Raw genomic sequence first — 21,446 nt, forward strand, 5'->3', positions numbered from 1 at the left:
GAAAGAATGTAGGCACACTTATAAACATTACCACTGCAGTTCCCCTATATCTTTTTAAGGAAGAAAACAGTGGGATATTTTTCTTTTAAAGGGCGATGAGAATGTGGCAGGGAGCACAGTCCAAATGCCTCATTGTGGAGAGTTCCTAGAAATCTCATGTATACTGGCTTGAGTTGTATGATGGAAGAAAGGTGAACTGGAAACACACGAAATAAGCAAGAGAGGTCAGCCATTGTGTGCATCCACCCAGAGTTGATGCTCCAAGTCTAAATGCAAACGGCCATGCCCAATGCTCTGTCTCCTAGCACAAGTGCCTTTGCACCAGCAGATAGCAGAGTTTAAAGTCCGTGTGACAAAAGCATCAAACACAACAGTTGCACTAGCAGAAGCTGGCCACACAACAGCTGATTCCTGAGCTGTTGTAGCTCTAGTACTCAAACATGTGTGGGTTTATGTGTTTGTCTATACAGACCTTCAAGCTGTGTTGAGAGCCCAGCAAGGAACTTCGCCTGTTCAAAAGCTTTGGCTGAAAATCTCATCCATCATGCACACTTTGAGCTAGGCTCTAAGGCTAGACAAGTACATCAAGGGTCTGAAAGCTCTCAGGCAATGTAGTCATCAGAGATAGTAGTCTGCACAGCCAGACACATACATCAAAGGTTTGTGATGACATCATAATAACAGCAACAACAGAGCTGGAAATTCTAGCCATACCTGAAGCATTTGCTCCCATTGGTTTCATTTATTCTATCACTGGGCATATAGCGGGGCCACTTTTCTTTAAATTAATAATTCTGTTCCTTTGACCAGAAAGAATGAAATTCTAACACGAATATTAGATCAACACGAGCAACTGGGTTTCATGATGACATGGAATAAAATTTGGCTTTGGTTTAACTGCATAAAATACATTCTGGGATTTTACTTCTCTAATGCATAATGGCTGCAAATGAAATAATCCCTTCCTGAGCATGCAAGTTTTCTGCTGATTCCCGATTCAGTTTTTGTAAAATCCTCTATGAAATTACCTGATCCACACCTTTTGAAATAACGCATGGAACTCAGCTCGCCACTCGATTTTGCCCTATGCCAAGCGTTGCAAAGCAGTTTGTGGCAGTTAAAGGCTACAATCCACACACAACAGGTTCTGCCCAACCTTTTTTTGTGTGACATAATGTGGTAGGAGGACGGGGCCTCCTGTTGCCACAGGAAGGTCTGACAGAGCCTGCTGCAGTTACACGTAGTCCCCAGAAGGTCCTCTGGGGTGGCAGGAATGCCCGCCAAGGCCCATTGCGGCATATTGAGGGGGCCTGGCCCCTTTCTTGAAAATTGGAGGCAGATGGCATCCCTGCTGCAATCCTATACTCACTGAACTCAGTGAGGCTTGCTTCTGAGTAGCTATGAACAGGACTGAATTTCACATATGTCAAAATACACATTTAAGATTACACACACAGAGATATAGATATAGATAGATATAGGTAAAGGACCCCTGACCGTTTGGGGTTGCGGCGCTCATCTCGCTTTACTGGCTGAGGGAGCTGGTATACAGCATACGGTGTATGTGCCAGCATGACTAAGCAGCTTCTGGTGAAACCAGAGCAGCGCACGGAAACACATTCCCACCGGAGTGGTATCTATTAATCTACTTGCACTTTGACGTGCTTCAAACTGCTAGGTTGGCAGGAGCTGCGACTGAACAACAGGAGCTCACCCCATCAATACATATTCTAAGAAATAATATACATTTAAATACATTTTGATTTTGTGAAATATATATTTTAAATTCATAGGTGAATGAGAAAACAGGATGGGATTACATGTACAAATGATTACATGCACTAATCTTTCCCAAATGACTTGAAAGAGTCAAATCCATCCGCCCCTATTTAATTTTCCAGGTTTTATCCAAATACTTGACCTTTTGTGGTTTATTTTATTTTAAAGAAGGTATGATAATAGCTGGTATTCTAAAGCTTGCAGTTGTTCAGGTGTCTTGCAAAATACAAATTTGTCCACTGAACTCATCACACAGAGAGATTATGTTAGAGACCTCACAGCAAGGAGGAATTTTGCACAATTATGGCAGAAGAGCAGGAAGAAGGGGAGGGGAGCAGAGCAGAGAGTATTCTCACGAAAGCTGGTGCTGCAACCCTGCTATTTATTGCAAGGCAGCATCCAGAGCTATCCTAAGTGCATGCAGTTTGGATTCAGGCTACATCTTCCCCTTTGAATTAAACTGAATCGCCAATAAAACTCTGCTTCGTTGGATTGTGCTTAATTGTGCAAATTTAAGGAAAGTGTTACATTTCGATACGCACCATCTAAATCTACTTAATTTACTGACTACAAGCTCCTTGGTGGCTTACCAAGGATAGTAGTTTAATAACTGTAAACGAGAAACCTAATTGGATTTTTTTTTTGGGGGGGGGGGAGGAAGAATCTCAGAAAACTGAGAAGTATTTTGACGTATTTGCATAATGGGTGAACTCCTGTGGGACAACTAAAGGTCAATTCTGATGTTGTTGCCCAGGAAATTGGTAACAAACAGAAAATTTGAAATCATCTTGAGAAGTGTACTTTGTCCGTAGTTATCTACCCATGCCCACACTCACTATTAACCAATTTAACTTGTCTCTCTCAAGAGCCACACATGGTCAACATAGACATTGCTCTGTAAAAACTCAGATTTTACAAACATACACACATGATAATACTTTGAGGGCTCCTCTCCACAAATTGGTCCTGACCTGCTTCATTCATGTCTGACCCCACTGCCCTCTCCAGCAACACCTTGTATATGAGTGTCCTTTTGTCAATCTACATATTCACAAGATCCAGGCGTATTACTCTCCTTTGCATCTGAAGTAGTGGTCTCTGAACTTTAAGCCACAAATGATTATGCCAAAACAAATTTCCTGTGCCCAGCATCCTTGCCACTGCCTCCTTCAGATGAGGTTCTTGGGTATCAGGGGTCAGCAGACTTTTTCAGCAGGTGGCTGAAAAGCAGGTGTCCCTCAGACCTTGTGGGGGGCTGGACTATATTGAGGGGGCGAGAACAAATTCCTATGGCCCACAAATAACCCAGAGATGCATTTTAAATAAAAGGACACATTCTACTCTTGTAAAAACACGCTGATTCATGGACCGTCCATGGGCTGGATTTAGAAGGTGATTGGGCCGGGTCCAGCCCCCCGGGCCTTAGTTTGCCTACCCCTGGGTTATCCGTTTCCATCACCTGAATGTATTAAATGAGAGTCAACAGCCCAGTTTGGAAAAGACAACCATTGATCATTCCTGGGGGCAGCACTACCAAAGGTTTGGTATCTTTTGGAGGAGAGAGCATTGAACTCTTGTGACATTTTAATATTTATTTTATTCACAAATATATGTATAGACAGTAAGAGGAGGCAAATGTATACACTAAACCCACAACTTATGCAGGGGTTATGTTATGGAGATCGCACCTAAAGCCAAAATTGCATATAGTCAAAACACATTGGGTAAAATGGCAGGTGGGATTGCCAAAGTTTCCCCCCCAGTTGTCCATATATTCCACACACAATTAAAAAAATAGTGCTTTGCCAAGCACATAAAGCTGAATGCACACACTTTAAATGTGCATAAATTGTGGGCTTACTGTATGCACTCCTACCAAGCTTCTAATGTGCTGTGTCATATCAGATCTCTTGAGATGGGCAGTTCAAAATGCTTCCAACTCTCAGCTTTCTTTGTGCTTCTGACTCTCCCTTTCTTTGTTCTAAAACTGCTCCTTTTGTTCCAGGTAGGCTGCCCACACATAACAGCTCCTCTCCCCTTTGCTGGGTCTGTCTTACAGTTCCATGCTGTGATAGCTTTCCCATTCAAAACACTCAGTGAGCTTGCCCACTATCAAGAGACATCAACTGCCCATTATGTGTCATTAAGAAACATGAACATTCTTTTGTTAAATCCTAGACTCTGATCAAGCTAGACCTATTCAGTCGGCTGGCAGACAAAAAACCCACAACAATATTGTTGCCAACTCGCTGATTGCTACCTTCAAAGAGCTTCTGCCATACCTAGCATCTTTGGGTTCATAAAGGCCTTGTGTTTGCTATGTGAGTTTTCTTCTTGCTTTGTTTACTCTGCTCTTTCCCCAAAACACAGAAAATTTGCAAAGGGCAGAATCTGCGGCAGTGTCCCATCTTGTCAGTATAATTGGTGTGACTTTATTGTTAGACTGCTGCCAATGAAACGTCACAGAATTGTTCAAGCAGTCCCAGCTTGGAAGATGACTCATATGCTTTACAATCTGAGCCCCTGTATTTGATTCCAAGAAAAGGACTGACCTCTTTTCTGCTGTGCTCAAGCCCTCTGCTGCATAGGAATAAAAACAGAGCCCAGCCGGATCAGACCAAATGTCTATTTATGTAGCTGAGCATCCTTGCTTCCACAGTGGCCAATCAGATGCTTTCAGGAGCTCCACAAGCAAGGTATCTGAAGAAATGTGCATGCACACGAAAGCTCATACCAAGAACTAACTTAGTTGGTCTTTAAGGTGCTACTGGAAGGAATTTTTTTATTTTGTTTTGACCAAAAGAGGCATCCTTCTTCATTTATGCTGTACAGAAGGAAACACCTTGGGAGAAAAGCCCCGAGAAAGGAAATTGACAAGTTGCATTTCTGCAACTAGCAAATAATTAACCAAAATAAGGGACTATGTGATCATCAATTCCAAACCTCTGCAATGCAGGAATCTTTTGCTACATGTCAAGCTGACAGAACAAGCCAATAATAACAAACAGAAGCTCCGAGAAATGAGGTTACAGGGAACCAGACAGAGGGCCTTCTTGGTAGTGGCGCCCGCCCTGTGGAACGCCCTCCCTTCAGATGTGAAGGAAATAAGCAGCTATCTTCTCTTTAAAAGACATCTGAAGGCAGCCCTCTTTAGGGAAGTTTTTAATATTTAATGCTGAATTGCTTTTAACAATTGATTGGAAGCCGCCCAGAGTGGCTGGGGAAACTCAGCCAAATGGGCGGGGTATAAATAATAAATTATTATTATTATTATTATTATTATTATTATTATTATTATTATTATTATTATTAGCAAACTTTGGTAAATTAATCAAAAAGGTGTGTCCCCATCCCCCCAGCATCTAAATCAACAGCAAAACTTTCCATCATTCTATCTGTGCATTTGGGTAAGAGAGCCCGAATGAGTTATTTCCATATTTTATTACAGGCGTAGGGTCCTAAAGTTTTGGGTTGCAAAGGCATTTCCTTCACAGCAACAAGAGGTGACTTAAGCAACAACAAATGTTACGAAAATAAAGAATTACATATTGAAAAGTTACACTGATTTCAAAATTACTACTGCTAATTATTAATTACTAAGCCTTCCTGACACAATCAACTGGCAGCAGCACTGAGAAGAGAACAGCACTGGGGGGTCCATCGGCAACCTTATGCCAAGGGCTGACTCTAAACTGGTGCCATCCCATCATGTAAACTTTTCCATTTTGGTTCTGCAATAAGAACACCTTTATTTTTCAACAGCTTTCTTTGCCAATGATTTAATCAAGAGGTGTTCATTCTTCTAACACCTTGTTTTGTTTGTTCATTAATTAAAGGTTAACCCTGGGGTTCAGTGCTTTGGCCAAGACTGGATCCTGTCCCAAAGGGCAGAAGCAGAAATAAGAAAGGAAAGGAATTGGTAGAGTCCTTCTCTCAATTCACGGGCCCGGCTCACCACAGGAAACTAACTGGCAGTGGAAAAGAAAGGACCTATTCATACCACAAATAGTATTAATTTGTGGAATTCACTGCCACAATATATGGTGATGACCACTAGCTCAGGCTAATTTAAAGAAACAATAGCCAAATTCATGAAGTAAAGCTATTAGGAATATTCCGCAGATAAAGCCTCAGTTTTAAGAAGCATAAATTTTGGATACCACATGTGGATAGACAGAAGTGTGGGGCAGTTAGCACATGAGAAGATCCCTGCTCAATTAGGCCAGTCAGATGCCTATGGGAGCCTGCAAGCAGGACCTGGGTGCTCTAGTGCTCTTCCAAACTCTGCCTCTTCCATTTGTCAGTTAATTCCCACCATACACAACCCTTTACCACTATCACATACCATTTTATGTAATGGAAATGGAAGAAGCTAATTAGCTCTCACAGTATCCTGAGATTCAGAGAAACAGCTAGAACTGAAAGACCAAGGGTGGATCTACACACAGGAAAAAACCCTGCTATAAATAAGTCATAAATTAAATCGTTATAACAAAAGAAAGAAAAAACTCTATGTAAAACCACATAGAAAGGTTTTGTGCTCTACAGCACCATCTGGTGTTGCATGTCTATAACACATTTAAAACACTGGTGGTTTTTTTTTACTAATGTAGCTCAGTCCCCAAAGAACATGGGCATGCACTGGAAGTAAGCAATCACAATATGTGAGACTGCAGAATGTATTTGCAGACATTAAGCCAGGGGGCGTTAATTGGTAATTTCTCTGTGTTTTTGACTCACAAGCAAATCTGTAAGCACATCTTCTCTTTAAACCCACCTTTTAAAATCCCAGGACAAACTTGGATACAGTTGCATTAGGATTATCGATAACGTGTTAAGCCGATTCTTCCCACAAAAGCAATTGCATTAAACTACGCAGTAGTTTTAAGCAGTAAGATGTAAGATTAAACAGCATCAAAAATATTATTTTGATCCATAGGCTTTAATTTCATACAGAATGTTTGCTTAAAACGAAAAACCGGTATGAGTAAAAATAAATCCTCAAATCAGGATGCATATTCAAGAGCTATCTTGAATATTGTATAAGCAATATTCCAAAATGGTAGATTTTGAGGGTAAAAGTGGATCACATCTGAACATTAATACTGTATTTGGGTCAATTTGTTTCACTGGATCATTGTACTGTTTTTAAATACTAGAAACTGCATTCTTCAAGCTTGGGTTATGAAAACAAAATTATACCTTGAACTACAGGCAGGCAGATGGCTACTTGCTTGCAGAGGTTTACTGGTCACTACTATTGGCATGGAAACAGCTTTTGCTGAATGCAAACATAACATTCTGATGTCATGCATGATGTCACCAACAGTCTAAGCTCTAAGTCTTGCCAATGTGAGAGACAGTTAACAGACCATCTCTGAACATGGTCAAGAGGGATGTTGATAGGAGGTGATGAAAGGGTTTATTTGGAGTCTATATCAAGCTTTGGTGCAGGAAAAGCATTTTGGACTCTGTCAATTGATCTGCCAACCTGTCCCAGTAGTGATGTTTGGAAGTGAGAGCTGGACCATAAAAAAGGCTGATCGCCAAATAATTGATGCTTTTGAATTCTGGTGCTGGAGAAGACTCTTGAGAAGATCAGACCTATCCATTCTGGTGCTGGAGAAGACTCTGCAAGAAGATCAGACCTCTCCATTCTTAAGGAAATCAGCCCTGAGTGCTCACTGGAAGGACAGATCCTGAAGCTGAGGCTCCAAGACTTTGGCCACCTCATGAGAAGACTCCTTGGAAAAGACGCTGATGTTGGGAAAGATGGAGGGCACAAGGAGAAGGGGACGGGGAAGACAGAGGACGAGATGGTTGGACAGTGTTCTCGAAGCTACCAGCATGAGTTTGACCAAACTGGAGGAGGCAGTGGAGGACAGGAGTGCCCGGCGTGCTCTGGTCCACGGGGTCACAAAGAGTCGGACATGACTAAATGACAACAACAACAACAACAAACCCATCAAAAGGCCTTGCCACTGACTTGCCACTTTCCCACAGCAAAGTCTATTCAGGAAGGCTTCTTCTCAAAGGAAACAAAAGTAGAAACACCCTCAGCTGCTTCCTATATATGAAAGGTAAGAGGTCTGTCTTAACGTTGTTGGTACTGAAGAAAAGACTCACTGGGTATAAATCGGAAGGGAGTGGGGTGACACGGTTGCTAGACGACAGAGAGTGTCTTGTGTCACCACCCCAAGCTCCTGATCCTCGTGCTCACCCACTGGTGGCCCCATCCAGATTCGACCATGCTGGCTGCACCCTTTTGGACATATTTTATTTTCGTGCCCCTTCCCCAATAAGAAGCACCTCATTTGAGGTGGGAGAAAGCGAGGAAGACATATTATGGAAAAGGGCAGCCGTGAACAAACACATGGATAACCCTAGCAGAGGAGATGGCTATAAAAAGGGGAGAATGTTTGGTCTGTTTCCTGGGTCCCTATGATTCCTCGGGTGGTATGCCCCCTTAATTCCACGGGGTTGGTATTAGATTTGGGCTGCTCCAGGGGAAACCACACTACATGGCCTGGGAAAGATACAATCTGGTTTAATTGTACAAATTGTGTTAATTGGCCCCCGCCCAGGGGTGCAGCTAGCTGTTCCAGCACCCGGAGCAGTGGGGGTGGGGCAAGCCTCCTACAGGCACTGCGGTGATCTGCGCACGGGCGCATCGCACAGGGGTGCTGCGCCGATCTGCGCACATTCTAAACCTGGTAATGCCAATTGCCAGCAAGGAAAGTTTTGCACCCATTATGGATTCAGTTGTTCAGCCCTGCCGCCCTGCCTAAGAGGACAATTATTCAGTCCCACTCTTGCTTTAATATTCTAGCACAGGCTTGTTCAGAAGTGTTCCGCTCAATCCTAGGGGGTACCATTATTTTGGATTTCAGATCTCGCTTCCTTTTTATTTTTAAGCGTTTTGATTTTACCTAGGAAGCCCTTCATTGTTAAACAAATAGAATAGACCCCATTTCTGCTATGGGAGGCTTGCTGTATTCACAGACTAAAAGAAGATTTACAGGTGCAAAATGAAGGTTAACTCACAGAGCCTGACCTGCTCCAGCATTGTGTTATCACACTGACCAGTCAGAAGCCCACAAGCAGGACATGAGTGCAATAGCTGTATCTCTCACTTGTGACACCCATCACCTGATATTCAGTGGTATACTGTTGAGTATTCTGATTGTAAGCTTTCGAAAAGCACCTGGCCAGCTCCTGGTGGCACTGAACTTGTGTGGTGATGCAACATGACTGGTAAACCCCTGCACATCTGAATGAAGTCTGAAGGAGGGTGGGGGAAGCACACCATAAAACATAAAAATATGTACCATGGAATAGTAAATGTCTGAAGAATTCTAGATGGTGCCAGGCTCATATAATAATATTTTTAAACGACTGGCTAGTTATGGGGAAAAGTCTGACCATTCAAGAGGTTTACTGCTGTGTTTAGGCAGGTGGCAATTAATATGGGGAATGGACTGCAAGCCCCGAAATGAAATCTCCTATTGCGATTATGTTTATAAAAGTGCAAGATAAGCACTTACCGGGAAAGAGAAATTATATGGTAGGACTGGCATATTGATGTAGATTACATCATTACCTAGAAATAAATGAAGCACGTGGCCTTCTTGAAGACGGCAATGTAGTGTAGCAAGGTGAAGCATTTTCCCACTGCATCTAAATTAGCCCACTGCTATATAATTTATTTCCAAGCAAGCTTCTCAGAAAGTAACATTACGTTAAGGCTTCAGTTGCCATAGGGAGAAAGTCCTAACTGGTGTGTGTGTGTGTTAAATCTCTTCCCCATTCTCAGCATCCCTGGGTAGGGCAGAAATCTAACAGAATAACTAAATAAAGCATGCTAACATCCAGCCATTGGTGACCTCTGACCAGTGATGTTGGCAAGCTTCAGAGGTGGGTTGGTGGAAAGAACCTAAACAAGTGTTTCATGGTTTTGAATTCAGAATCCCTTTGGATTTTGGCTAGGTGTGCAGAAATGCTTGCGGCGTTCCAAGCTACTTCTGTTCCTCCCCTTTCCCCAAAATGAATGGGAGTGGGAATGATGATTTTAGGCCTTAATGAGGCTCACAGCCTTATGAACAGGGTATTTCCATGGCAAAAGCCCCTTTGTAAGGACCCAGAAGCCCTAGCCAAACATCTATCTTTCATTGGGAACTTTCTTTGGGCTCAGTCGTTTAGCTTCCCTTCTTCCACTCAAACAGCTGCTGGAAGGTAAGTTTCTGGGGAAAGGAGGGGGCTCACAAGGAAGGGGGCAAATGAGCAACTGGGAAAACTGGGAACAGTGGAGGGCTGGCTGGAAGGCATTTGGAGCAAGACAGGCCTTTCTGAAACATCAGTAAAGAGCTAGAAAAAACATTTCCCCACAAATTCTCAGTGCCGCAGGGCAAACTCAGAGGGAATGAACATATTATGAATAGAGATGGAGAAAGTTCATTGATTTATATTTGGGACCTAGGGAATCTTCAGACTGGTGTGTTATTGCAGGTGTATGCAGCAGCAAGCATTTTGTAATGGATTTTGCGTGGATTTGTAATGGATTTATTATTATTATTATTTATTGAATTTCTATACCGCCCTTCATCTGAAGATCACAAGGCAATTTGCAAAATGAAAACACAAAATTACATAACATAATTTGCACTGGACTATCTTTTCCTTCCCCTGCTCACATATTATCGACTCCACACTGACCTCCTTTGACACCTCCCTGGCTATTGTCCCCTCTTCCTTTTTTCCACAATGGAAAACACTTGCATTGTGATGCCATGCAAATTTGCCCTACTGGGCCAAGAACACAAGTTTATTGAAATGCAAACTGCAACAGACAGACTGGGTTTGAGTGACGATAATGTGATCAAAAGACAAGCAGGTACAGAACAGCAAACTACACCTCTGCTTTTGAGCACTTATTTTTCTCTTTTCTTGTTGTTCTGGATGGTTACTTTCAAGTCCCTTAATTGTGTTATATGTATCTGTTTCTGACAGAGTCTAACTGGCTAATTATCCAAACAACCTCAGATTTCTTTGTTTGCTAATTGAGTCAATCACTTGAATTCCTTGGTATAAGATTGATGCAAAGAAACAAAGAGGTATAGGATGTTTGTGCACGACATATTCAAAGAAAATCCCCATTCTTTTGGAGTTTGGCCTAATATTCCACAGCTACTTGAAATCTAATTAATCATTCTGATTTTTGTAGAGGAGTCCATTGTTCCAGGTTGTTTTGAAAGTTAATTGAGAAAGGATCTGAAGCTTCTATGATATGTTTGTGCTTTTAATTAATTTGTTTTTTAAAAAAACAGGACTTTGTCTCACTTTTCCGCATTTGTACTTTATACATATCACCCTTCTGGAAAAGGAAAAGCAAAAAAGCCCCAAATGACAACATGAATGATAAGCACCAACCATTCTGCCAGCTCTTGATTTTGGGAGGCTTTTTAATGCAGGAATATTTCATAGCGTTCTGAGCTGCAAAGCGCAGCTCACCAAACTCTCAAATGCATGATTGGGGTAAGCAGATTTCTGACAACCATCTGCTTTGCCATTACTACTTCCACCTAATCAGACCAGTGCAAATTAAAATACTGAGGTAAACAGAAGAGTTAAGAAGCTCATTGTGGAGCTGTTAAGTATGGAGTAATGTTTTCTATGATACTTTGGTGGTAGTTCAGAGAATTGTAGCTGAGTTGGTTCCAAAGAATGACTGGTGCGGAAAGGTAAGGTGCTTAACTTATTTTATATTTTTCTGTTACCACTGGTACTATTGTTATCTGCTGATACTGCAGGTGGTGTTATCAGAAGGTGCTATTGCTGGAAAAGTGTTGCATATATCTTAGTATAAATAACTAATATATAACTGCAGTATGCAATCAAAGTGTACATCCTTATATCCAGCTTTAGTCTTAAACCAACCATGGATATTACAGCATCAGTGAAGCAACAGAGAGAAATCACTCACTACAGATTTACTGTTGACATTTTCTGAACCATGCTTAAGATGCTAGACTAGAGTGATTGCATGCTAAGTATGGTCTGCTTAAGTGGGGATATTGAACATTTTCTGCAAACCCGGTTAGAGTCAACTGTGGTTTATGTAATGCTGAACCATGGCTAAGAAAGTCAATGGCAGAATTTATGTTAGAACAGGGAGAAAGGAATGAGCAAAGTCCTGGGTCCTGACTTTTTTACCATAGCTAAAAGTAAGTACCACTCACCTCAAAGTTTATGTTTGTGTAAGTTACAACAATTACACTGGTTTTAAATCAGGTTTGGCTGTTTGCTTACTTTCTTTAGTTTTGGGTTTTTAAGCAGATGTGTGCCATGAAGGCATTTAGCAAGTGGAGCTCTTCCCCATAATTTCATCACCATACCTGAAGCAGCTTCACTTGCAAGAAAAAAATGTCTACAATCCTAGTTTAAAAACTAGTTGAAGTCTATACTCCCAATTTTAAATTCCCAATTTACAGTTACCAAATCTCATTTTATTTTATTGTTTCCTGTGTTATATATGTGATACTACAACAATTTATTCAGCTGGGTTTGGGTGTTTTTTTGAGATAATTGATCAATTTTAAATTTAGTAAAGAAATATGAACATTTTGTCTTGAGTTGAGATTCCTGCATTGCAGTGGTTGGGCTAGATGACGCTTCCAACTCTACAATTCTGTGATTCTATAATTCTGTGCTACTGAGGAGATCCAGATATTGGCCGAGTTCAGACATAACACTATGCCATGGTTTAGTCACTAAACCTTAGTGTTACCAAAATGAGGTGTGGCGAATGTTGGATTCACATGCTGCTTCTTAGCCTTGGCAATTCCTATGTGCATGTGGAGAGGAGATTAAATTTTGAACAAGCCGCAGTTTCTCATTATATCCAACCTCAGAAACCTGTGGTTTATGATGCGGCTAGTTATCAAAGCAGGATCTGAACGCAAGATTTGATCCTAGTTCATTTGAACAAATCACATTTAAAATAAACCATAGTTCCCCAAATTTTTTATATGAGAGGAGACTGTGACTTGTTCAAAAGAGGAAGTAGATGCTTTCCATTTTGTGCTCTCATGCACAAAGGAGGAGGAGAGCGGAGTGGGGAATGAATAAGCCTGAAACTAGCCATGGCTTGTTCTCGGAATGCCAAACCATGGTTTACCATTACAGTGGTATCTCGGGTTAAGTACTTAATGCGTTCCGGAAGTCCGTTCTTAACCTGAAACTGTTCTTAACCTGAAGCACCACTTTAGCTAATGGGGCCTCCTGCTACCGCCACACCGCCAGAGCACAATTTCTGTTCTCATCCTGAAGCAAAGTTCTTAACCTTCTCCTCCTGTGAAGAGGCTGCATCCTAATGTTTTAGTGTTGTATCTTAATCTTTTATATTGTATTTCAATCAACTTGTTTTTATTATTGGTTGTTAGCCGCCCTGAGCCTGGTCTTGGCTGGGGAGGGCGGGGTATAAAAATAATAATTATTATTATTATTATTATTATTATTATTATTATTATTATTCTGAGGTACTATTTCTGGGTTAGCGGAGACTGTAACCTGAAGCATCTGTAAACTGAAGCGTATGTAACCCGAGGTACCACTGTATACATCTGAATCAAGCCATTATTTGCTAACCTTAAGGGTGTTTTCAATAGAAGAAAGATAAAGCTTGTCTGTTTTGTCAGTTAATGCTGGAGCATGTTGCTTAAATTTAGAGAATTACATGGGCTTTGACAGTGCTGGTTAGTATATTCATTTACACTGTGTATTTCCACCTGACATCATTTGTCCATCCAGCCTGCACAGCTCAGTTACACACAGTTGCCATCCCAGAATGAGCGCAAGGGTCTCTTACCTGGGTTGCTCCTCATGCTGCTAGTTTTGTGCTCTAGCCCCAGATTCATTGTGCATGATGCTGCCAACTCAGATTTGCCTTCCTTATTATTAAATGAAGAGCCTCATTTTGTAACATTCTGCGCATCTTTGGACTAACCGGCCAGAAGCAGCATGCAAAAGAGATGAACTGTCAAAGCAAACGAGCTCTTAAACGAATGGATATAGTTTTTATGAACCTGTGTCAGTGAATAAAAACACAGCACAAGAGAGAGACAAAAAAATATTTTTTAGGCAGTATCAGCAGAATGGCCTAAAAGGAGTGGGTTGTTTTTTGTTTTCCCCCCCATTTCATCAAAGTTTTTAATGCCATGTCAGCAAATGTTGAGTCTTACAGAAGTTATGCCAAAAACTGCTACAGCATGAAAAATTAATGGGCTGTTTGTAAAACTGGCCAGTAAAGTGAGAGGGGAAAAACTCTTACCATATGCCAATGGAGATAGTACACAGGTTACTCCCTGTGGCGCTGTAGCATACCAGTTCGGATGATCCGCAGTGGATTTGAAAGTAAATGGAAAAGCATTTCCAGTCCATAATTAACTGAAGTCAAATGACCATAAGTGCTGATTTGCACAAGTTCAAAATATATTTTTTTAATGTTGGTTATTACAGCCTCGAAAAGTAGGCATGGTTGCTACCTCCTGAGAAACCCTAATGCCTCCTCCAAGACTCGTGTAGCAAACTCATGCAGGAAGCAAGAGTAGCTAAATATGCATATTTTCAAATCTTCCTATGACATGCTGTGCATCATGCTGTTATATACTGCAAGTTAGCAAGAAGACTTATCACACCGGTGGATGGGTGGAGGGGGGAAGAAAATTAAACCGTGGCACTTCTAGAAGCTAAGGAAAAAGAGTTTTAATCATCAATATGCATACATTTTGTGTGTAAAGAAATGGCTTCAGGACACCTCTCTAACAATTTAGAATGCTGAATTCTCTTTCCACAAGTGCTCACCGAACTGTGCCATCAGGAGAAGACTTGAAATGTGGCCTGTGGCTATCAGAACCAGGGTGCTGATCATTGCAGCTCTTAAAGTTGTACCTCAGGTTACATACACTTCAAGTTACATACGCTTCAAGTTACAGACTCCGCTAACCCAGAAATAGTGCTTCAGGTTAAGAACTTTGCTTCAGGATGAGAACAGAAATCGTGCTTCGGCGGCGCCTCAGCAGCAGGAGGCCCCATTAGCTGAAGTGGTGCTTCAGGTTAAGAACAGTTTCAGGTTAAGTACGGACCTCCGGAACAAATTAAGTACTTAAACAAAGTACAGTGGTACCTCAGGTTATCTCCTGCAAAGGGAGCTCTATGAAGATAACTGGGGATTCAAGTTTTTAGAAGGCAGAGTTATGATACTCCCTTACAGGAACGTTTTTATTAGTTGGTCTGATTATAACCGCAGAAGATGCTTTTATTAGCATTGACCGGGTTCTTTCTTTCCTTGCTGTTTAAGCTGTTATTTTTGATCAAATGTTTATCCCTTAACTAGATTGTAAGCTTTCATCAATGCAGGTTTTAACCCAGAAAGCAGGTTGGTTTCAAAGCTAGGAAATAGAGCCGTGTACCATTGACCCTTTGTAAATTTTTTGCTCTATTTTGCAATGAGAGAAGCGAGGTAGGGGAATTAACCTGAAATTCTGCATTAGCTTCTTAGGGGTGGGACTTACCATTAGTAGTGCCAATAGTACAGCTTCTGTCATTTTCCTTAAGGGGTGTGGTGGTGTTGCTGCTGCAAAGCGTGTTCTCCTTCATGGAGAACACATGTTGCGGTGGGGTCTGCTGAGCCACCCCTCCGTTACCAGGCAGGGTCTCTAAAGATGGCCTGGGGCAGTGATTGGTTCACTGGGATGCTGGGGTAAAAGTTATGTTGCAATTTTGGTGGGAGGGGTAAAATGTTTAAATACTCTGCATGCAGCCTGGAGCTTTCTCTTTGCTGCGTGCAACGGATCACCCGCCCACCCGCCCTAAAGTACGGGGTTGTTGCTTTGACCTTGCTGTGCCTGTCATGGGGTCGTCTGCTTTGGAGCGGGGGCCTGGTAGGAATTTTGTCCATCTGGCTGATTGGCTGGGCCATTTGGTTTTTGCCTACTGCGTAGCAAATCGTCACAACTTGTAAGGTTGCGGTTAGGCATTGGTTATAAATTGGTGGAGGAGGGGTTAGGATAGGCTGGGCCTGGCCCTCCATGGTTGCTGCGGAAAGGGAATTCCGTTAAAGGAATCCTGGGGCTTGCCATCTTTTCGTCCAATCCCTGGAATGGGACTGGGGTCGGCAAGCCTTCGGGGAGCATGTGGATGAGAATTGAGGGTCTGTGTCTCAGCTCCATTTCTCCCCGACTTGCTTTCCCTCGCACTGTCTTTCGGTGGTGCCCGGAAGTCAGTTCTGTCCCCAGGCGGGGGGACAGATAGTCTTAACCAATGCCTAAACAACCAGTCACGGTTTGTATTCAAATAAAGTTGTGGCCAAAATTATGCCAAAAACCTTAAACAAAAAATAAGTGTGTGTTGTGAGTTATTTGGGGGGTGGCTTGGGGACCTCGACACGCAAGTGGAAACAGGAGAAACTTACGTTGGTATGTGGTTACCATTTGCTGTGCAATTTTATGTACGAAAAGATGGCTGCCCTCTGTTGTTACTGATAGTTTTCTTAGTATTCTTAGGAGCCCATTGTGGGTAACCAGTGTTAGAAACTGAGATCTGAAAGCTAGGAGCTAAATGGCACCTTAAACCAAGGGAACGTCCGGGTGCATTTTTTAAATAACAAGAATATAAAGCTGAAAAGGAATGAACTGCAGCTTAAATCTTATGTTCATTTTCCACACAGTCTAGTCCCCCCCCCAGAGTCTTCTTCAGTAATGTTGTGTATTGAGTCAAAGGATTTTATATCTGTATTATTATTGTCTGTATTTGCATTAGGGTAAAGTGACTGCCTTTTGGTTCCAGAGGGTACAGCTACTATTGGTTCATTTAAGCTGCTGTATTTGGATCCTCTGTCTTATTGGTTGCCTCCAAAAGGCAGGACTGTGATTGCCTGATATTGTTCCCTCCAAAATGTATCCTTTCTAGTTTGTTCCCTGTCCCTATAAATGTAGCTCTCCCCTCCTCAGTCTTCAGTCTTCTTGCTTAAATAAAGAAGTGTTACTAGAGAACTGTCTCCAGCATATTATGTCAAGAGAGCTGAAATCACAAACCCCATGTCACAACAAGTAAAAGAATAAAAGCTTTACTGTGTTAAAATAAAATTGTTTGCAAATAACAGCACAGTGAACAGAAGATTAAACTAGCTTCAGAGCATACAGAGAGTTACTAAGTCAGTCTCCATTGAGCACAAGCTCCACCACACACACACAAACACACACACACACACACACACACACACACACACACACACACACACACACACACAGAGTCTTCCTGCAAGCTGATACAATATTTATAAAGAGAATGAATCATCCTTAAGATGAGTCACAGTGATTCAGCATGCTAAATGATTCTGCAGCTTTTCAGCATTTCACAACATTTCTAGACTCCTTTGCTGCTTCCCTTACAGCTTTTGTTCCCAAGTACCTACATGACATTATGATCTGGGACCCAGGTAGACATTGTGGCCCAGGAAGTATGTCAGAGCCCACAGCACCCACAAACCTAGCCTTTTATCCTCCATCTCTTTTCTTGTTTTTCATTCAAGAGCTGCCAGCTTGCTAATTAAACCTTGAATAGAACCAGATGCAGGTGTGTTAGTCGGGAAATGTTTATATATTTGTTTTACACACTTAGAGTAATGTTCGTTAGATCCCACAGCCTCCCTGCACCCGCCCCCCCACCGGTGAGATGAATATGCATTTTTTGTCTTTTTTGCTGACAAGTTGGGCCTCTCCTACCAGCTCCACATAGCAGAAGCGCAACTGGTCTTCACAACTTCAGAGTTGTGCATTCTCCTGATGCAGACAAGTCTTCATGCAGCAGACAGCGGAAAAGCAAGGTTTGGCATGAGGCGGAAGAATCGCGAATTTATGCTTTGCTCAAATACACTTGTTGCCGTAGTAATTTAGGAGCAGGCTGTTCTGACCAATTAAATTAGTTTTAGGGGCCCACAAGCTGCCCACACATTCAGTTATCCAATCCTATTGCTGAAAGGGAGTGTTCATGAGCTAATCACATAAAGAGGATGTTACAAAAGTGCCTTGCAGTTTGTATTTGGGGTCTGGGATTTGGAAAATTCCTCTGGATCATCCATTCTTACTGCAGTCTGCAATAAATCTGAACTCTTTCCACAACACCTCTGCCTTTATTTGGCTAAAGGGGACTGGCATATTTCCAGACCCCCTCAATAATAATAATAATAATAATAATAATAATAATAATAATAATTTATTTATACCCCACCCATGGTTAAGTTCCCCCAGCCATTCTGGGCAGTTCCCAATTGAGTATCAAAAATGATACAGCATTAAATATTAAAAACTTCCCTAAAAAGGGCTGCCTTCAGATGTCTTTTAAAAATAGGATAGCTGCTTCTTTCCTTGACATCTGATGGGTGTGCGTTCCACAGGGCAGGCGCCACTACCGAGAAGGCCCTCTGCCTGGTTCCCTGTAACTTGGCTTCTGACAGTGAAGGAACCACCAGAAGGCCCTCAGAGCTGGACCTCAGTGTCCGGGCTGAACGATGGGGGTGGAGATGCTCCTTCAGGTATACAGGACCAAGGCCGTTTAGGGCTTTAAAGGTCAGCACCAACACCTTGAATTGTGCTCGGAAACGAACTGGGAGCCAATGCAGATCTCTCAGGACCGGTGTTATGTGGTCTCAGCGGCCACTCCCAGTCACCAGTCTAGCTGCTGCATTCTGGATTAATTGCAGTTCCCGGGTCACCTTCAAAGGTAGCCCCACATAGAGCGCACTGCAGTAGTCCAAGCGGGAGATAACTAGTGCATGCACCATTCTGGCAAGGTAGTCTGCGGGCAGGTAGGGTCTCATCCTGCATACCAGGTGGAGCTGATAAACAGCTGTCCTGGACACAGAATTGACCTGCGCCTCCATGCACAGCTGTGAGTCCAGAATGACTCCCAGGCTGCGCACCTGGTCCTTCAGGGGCACAGTTACCCCATTCAGAACCAGGGAATCCTCCACACCAGCCTTCCCCCAGTCCCCCAAAAACAGTACTTCTGTCTTGTCAGGATTTAACCTCAATCTGTTAGCTGCCATCCATCCTCCAACCGCCTCCAGGCTCTCACACAGGACCTTCATCGCCTTCACTTTGTAGGGTAACCATTGGGCGAGAGGGGCAGAGCAGGAAAATCCTTGGTGCCGATTGGTACATTCCTGAGGGGGGTCTGAGGAGGGGCTTGGTCCCTATTTAAAGGACGAGCTGACTTCCCTTCAGCCATACTAGGGGGCTCAGCCCTATATCTCAGCTAGAGAAGGGACTGCAGTGCTGGCTTCAGGAATGGCTGTATGTTTCTCGTTTTTCTCCCCTGCAATAACAAAACATTTCTGCTTCTGATATTAATCCTGTTTAGCCTTCTCCATCCCCATGTGCTCACTATTTTCAGGAAAGGCAGGCTTAGTTCCTTTGGGAATGAGCAATTAAGAAAAGGGCAGGAATGTGGACCAAGATTCATTTCTTGGATGCTTGTTTATTGCTCGGAGCACCAAATTCGGTTGTTAAATTTTGCCTGCCTAGGTGATTATACCAGGTGGCACTTACTTGCATTGGCCTTATGATGCCATGGCGGGCCTTATTCACCCACACCATGGGGTGCATGTGACTAGGAACTGAGGGCAGACTTGGCTGTATGGCCGCCATTTTTTAAGAATTTTCATGGCATCTCTTTCTGGAGAACCAAACTTTTGTTGGAAGCAGAGCCACAGACATGTTCCGAGGCCGTTGGGTCATATGGCTTTGGCATCATATTTGAGGACAGTTGGTGCACGCAACTTGGTCCAATCAGATTTGAACGAAAGAGGACATGCGAGTGCAACTCAGCAATGCTTTGGATGTGCAGTGCAGAAAAAGCTCCCTGGTTTTAAATTTTGAAACGAGATTTTCTTGTATATTATGCTCTGTGCTATGTAAAATAAGCGGCATTTGTAAAAAAACAGAACTCCTCTTCTTAGGCTTGATACGATGCAGCCATATGTCTCGTTTGCCTGGGGAATTTTCTCCTTGAGATTCCCCCTCCCCCCTTTAATTTGGTAGGAAGCAGAACATCATAAAGAAGAAATATAAACATGCTGTAATTAAGACATGTGAAACACCCTTGGCTACTTAGCAGTCTACATTCTCATGGCACTCTTAATCTGACTAACTCACAAGTGGAATTAAGCAAAATCACAGCAGATTCCACTCAAGTGATTTTTTTCTCCGAATTCTTTGCAGGAAGCAATAGTAGTAGAGGAGATTTACAAGCTGGCTCTGTACCTCAGTTTCTCGGACCCCCCCTCCCGCCATTCTGGTTAGATTTATCTCCACTGCTCCAAAAAGGATGATTCTTCTAAACTTTAGCTAAGGTGATTGTTGCTGCTAGTTGATCAGATTTCAGGCTATTTTGGAGTCCCTGGTTCAGGGGAAATATGCCCATTTTGAGAAATGCAGAATTTCATGGAGTCAGCACATGGCCCAAGCATGGAGAGGTGGGAAAAGGCTTTACAGTGGTGCCCCGCAAGACGAATGCCTCGCAAGACGGAAAACCCGCAAGACGAAAGGGTTTTCCGTTTGCGAGTTGCTTCGCAAGACAAATTTCCCTATGGGCTTGCTTCGCAAGAAGAAAGCCCATAGGGAAATCTCCGGGGACCTCTTTTAAATGCTGGCGGTGGGGAGCAAAGCCTTCCCCCCCCTCCGGCCTTCAGAAGAGGTCCAGGAAGGCCGGTGGGGGCCGAAAGGCTTTGCTCCCCACCGCCAGCATTTTAAAAGTGGTCCGGGATAGCAGGGAAGCGCTTCCCGCTATCCCGGACGGCTTTTGAAGGCAGACGGGGGGAGCAAAAACTTTTGCCCCCCGCCGGCCTTCAGAAGAGGTCCTGGACCTCTTCTGAAGGCCGGCGGGGGGCAAAAGTCTTTGCTCCCCCCTGCCTGCCTTCCCGGGAGCGGAGAAACGCAGCACATTTCTCCGCTATCCCGGACGGCTTTTGAAGGCAGGCGGGGGGGAGCAAAGACTTTCGTCCCCCGCCGGCCTTCAGAAGAGGTCCTGGACCTCTTCTGAAGGCTGGCGGGGGGCGAAAGTCTTTGCTCCCCCCCCCCGCCTGCCTTCCCGGGGGCTTTAAAATCGCCCCGGGACAGCGGAGAAGTCCGCTGTCCGGGGCGATCTTAAAATCTGGCGGGCGGCAGCGAAGCGTTCGCTGCCGCCCACCAGCATTTTAAAAAACCCCGGGACAGCGGAGAAGTCCTCTGCTGTCCCGGGGTTTTTTAAAATGCTGGGGGTGGGAAGAAAAGCCCTTGTCCCCCCCCCCCAGCCTTCATAAGAGGTCGGGGGACAGACTGTCCCCGGACCTGGTCTGAAGGCAGTTTCCATAGGAACACATTGATTGATTTTCAATGCATTCCTATGGGAAACCGTGCTTCGCAAGACGAAAAACTCGCAAGACGAAAAAACTTGTGGAACGAATTAATTTCGTCTTGCGAGGCACCACTGTATTTGGCCTTTGGAGATCCAGATGTTCCTAGCTGAGGCTGCAACTCCGCAGTCATGAGGAAAAATATAGAAGTAATTTGAAGATCATTCTGGGCAATATTTTTTCACCTGTAGTTCAGATCTTGTGAGAGCTGCTGGAGCCA

At 43.2% G+C, this 21,446-nt stretch overlaps 2 long non-coding RNA genes across 5 annotated transcripts in view; one reads left to right on the forward strand and one right to left on the reverse strand.

The window, feature by feature from the left end:
• The window catches only part of LOC310844103, a 129,877-nt gene extending 122,833 nt beyond the window's left edge, over positions 1-7,044 (reverse strand). For 2 of the 3 annotated variants that reach the window (XR_014563933.1, XR_014563934.1), the window contains exon 1: positions 6,982-7,044. This is a non-coding gene — a long non-coding RNA (uncharacterized lncRNA). Of the gene's footprint in view, positions 1-472; positions 732-6,981 lie in introns of those variants that run through there. The other variant, XR_014563935.1, reaches the window with a different exon arrangement.
• Positions 7,045-7,722: 678 nt separating this feature from the next.
• The window catches only part of LOC310844109, a 154,132-nt gene continuing 140,408 nt past the window's right edge, over positions 7,723-21,446 (forward strand). For both annotated transcript variants that reach the window (XR_014563941.1, XR_014563942.1), the window contains exon 1: positions 7,723-7,859. This is a non-coding gene — a long non-coding RNA (uncharacterized lncRNA). The remainder of the gene's footprint in view (positions 7,860-21,446) is intronic.

This window comes from Podarcis gaigeae (assembly GCF_964106915.1).
Source record: "Podarcis gaigeae genome assembly, chromosome: 4".
In the NCBI taxonomy this organism is placed as follows: Eukaryota; Metazoa; Chordata; class Lepidosauria; order Squamata; family Lacertidae; genus Podarcis; species Podarcis gaigeae.